The sequence below is a fragment of the Apis dorsata genome, unplaced genomic scaffold (genome assembly GCF_000469605.1).
Source record: "Apis dorsata unplaced genomic scaffold, Apis dorsata 1.3 scaffold_52, whole genome shotgun sequence".
Taxonomy (NCBI): domain Eukaryota; kingdom Metazoa; phylum Arthropoda; class Insecta; order Hymenoptera; family Apidae; genus Apis; species Apis dorsata.
Window position 1 is genome coordinate 438,279 of NW_006263353.1, and position 2,952 is coordinate 441,230.

A 2,952-nucleotide genomic window follows, 5' to 3' on the forward strand; every position below is an offset into this window, starting at 1 on the left:
ATTTAAATATATTAAAATATTTAATTTAAAAATTTTTAACAATTTAAATTATTTTACAAAATTTAAGTATAGTTTTCTTACAAAAATTTTTTTCAATAATTTTGTTTTTCACTTATTTTTCACGAAGAAATTTTCGATTAGTTTTTCTAACTCAAAATTTTTATTCTTTGAAATTTCTTATTCAAATTTTTCCTAAACATTTCTATTTCTTTTATTATTATTTTTTTTTTATTTTGAAACAATCTATATTTAACAATTTAATTCATAAATCTTAAATATGACTTTCTCACGGAAGTTTCGACCAATTTTTCCAATTCAACAGTAGAATCTCTTTTCTTTGAAACGTTCTATAAAATAGATACTTGAAGAACATGATGTTCGAGATCGTCTGAGTGCGGAAATGAAGATCTTTTTGCGGAGTACGCGATCTACTCGGGGGCGAAAATTCGTGTTACGCGATGCGGCGCCCCGTTTCAGGGAAGTGCCTTTGTGACCTGGCCCCCTTCCTCTCTCTTTCAATCCTGTCAACCGAAACATCTGCTCAACGGGAGCACTAGAAACATTTTTTTCTCCACCACGCCACAGCCTCTGTGTACGAACAGAGCGCGCCTTATGTCCTCTCGATGGAAAAAATACAAATCACTTCGTTAACCGACGAAAATTTATATTCTTGTTGACCTCATTAACAAACATGAGAAGATGAAGAAACTCGCATAAAAACTTTTCTCTTGTGCTAACTGAATTTTGATACTTTTTTAGAAAAAAGAAAGAGGAGAAAGAAAAGAAAGGATAAAAGTTAATTGAAGAATTGAATGTATTTTTTTTTTTTTTTGAGAAAGAGAAGAAAAGAAGAGAAAACTTGTTTCATTTTCTAAGATGTTACAAGAATATATATCAAACTTGTAAACTCAATTTTTCTATAATTTTCTTAATTATTCCTTTGAATTTTTAAACTAATTGTTTCTCATAGCTATAATTATAAAAAATATAAAAATATATTGAATTTTTTTTATTTTATTATCAAATTTAAAAAAAAATTAATAGTAATTACTAATACATGTAATAATTGCAAAAAAAATTCTGAAATCCATATTTGTAGTACGAGTTTGGTAACTTTAAATGTTAAAAAAAATCTTATCATTCGTCGCCATTTTTACTTGATTAATTCGAACGAAGTCTGCAGGAGGGCGCAAATAAAATCTTCCACAAAAAGAAAAATACTATATGCTACTTCGATTTGATTTATGAATCGATTTCTTACAAATAGAAAAAAAAAAATTATATAATCGAATCGAAACTCTAGTATTCGTGTTTAATTGACAGTAAGTCGATGATTTACTTAACGCAATATGTCTTATGGCAAAATTCTCTCGAACGTCTGGATATTCTTGTCTCGGTACAGAGTGTTTTATTAAGCGGGCATATTGCTCGCTTCTTGCGACCAGTTATCCGATAAGAAAGTATCAAGTGGTCTGGGAAAAAGCTGGGAGTGCCGTTAAATTAAGTCACATTTTCCACCGGCGTTTTCAGCCTAACTGTAACTTTGATTGGTGTTGAATCGAATGTTGTACGCGTTTTATATTTGTATAGTATCGCCTTGTACTTGCAAATTTCAACGTCACTAACTGTGAGAAGCGATTAGAGTGTCTGTCAGCTGGTACACAAGTTATGTAGTAGGTTTACTTTATGGTTGTACTATTGATACGATTACTCTTATAGAGTAAATATAAAGTAATTTGTTGTATTATAACAAATATTTCTAGGTGTGGAAGTTTACTTAACAATTTTGTAATGATTTAGTATAATTCTCATTTAACTTTCATTTTCTCAATGTTAAAAATACAAAAGTGTTTAATATTTACATAAAATTACTTTATTATTTTCGTATTTCAGATTCTGAAATAATTTAATATAATTTTATTTAATTTTTATAAAAATATAAAAATATTTATTATATAAAATTATCTTTATTATTTCAAGATAGAAATTTTGAAAAAATTTAAATTCCATGATTTTATATAATTTATAAAGATTTTAGATTTTTAAATATAACGAAAATTGTGAGCTTATAATATTCTCCGAAATGAGTAAAGTGTTTGAGTTAGGTCCACAAAAGCAAATTTCTTTCAATGTTATAACAAGTTTTACGTTTGAGAATAAAAGTAAATAGAAGAATTCGTATTAAACTTCATAACAATTTATTAACATTGACAAAAATATATTATCGATGTCTATTATTTTATCACTTATTTCAATAATATTTGTTTTATTATTAAAATATTAATCAAAATTAAAATATATAATTTTATAATAAAAGTAAAATTTAAAAATATGAATGACATTTTTTTTTACAAATATGAAACAAATATGAGAAATATAATTATAAAAATTATAAAAATAGAACTTCTATGTGCAAGCATAATTTCTGATCTCTAAAAATCTAAATTTTATTTATATTTTTATTATTATTATTTTCTTTATCAAATATAATTTCAATGATTTAATATTATATATTATATTCATAATAAAAATATTGCAAGCAATTCTAAACAAATTACATAAAAAAAAGATGTTCGTACTTACCAGAGGCTATATTCAGCAATGACAAATGTTTTTCATTAACTTTGATTTTCAACACTTTAATACAGTCTCTCATCCAAAAAATCACCAATGTCCAAAACAAAACATTTCGAATCCAACATACACCAAGCATACACATACACCAAGAGTATCGTTTTCACGATTCAGTCCGTCACGCGGCGCGCACACACCAGACGCGTTCTCCGATCCCCGTAATGGACAGTTTCCTGGGCAGACGTCGCTCGTACGAGCAATCGGGCAGATGCACGGATCCGCGTGCCCATTGACGGGCGAATCGTGCAAGCGAGACGAAGATAGAATTACAAGAAGCGGCGCGAGACAGACAGAACGCGACACGGTCTCTTGACCCCG

The 2,952-nt window shown here is 28.2% G+C and overlaps 1 protein-coding gene across 4 annotated transcripts in view; it reads right to left on the minus strand.

The window, feature by feature from the left end:
- The window catches only part of LOC102675256 (fibroblast growth factor receptor homolog 1-like), a 102,229-nt gene that overhangs the window by 56,734 nt on the left and 42,543 nt on the right, over nt 1-2,952 (minus strand). The window contains exon 1 of one of the 4 annotated variants that reach the window (XM_006609047.2): nt 2,584-2,946. The exons of the other annotated variants lie outside the window; for them this stretch is intronic. The gene's annotated coding sequence lies outside the window, so the exon portion shown is untranslated. Of the gene's footprint in view, nt 1-2,583; nt 2,947-2,952 lie in introns of those variants that run through there. 4 annotated transcript variants of the gene reach the window in all.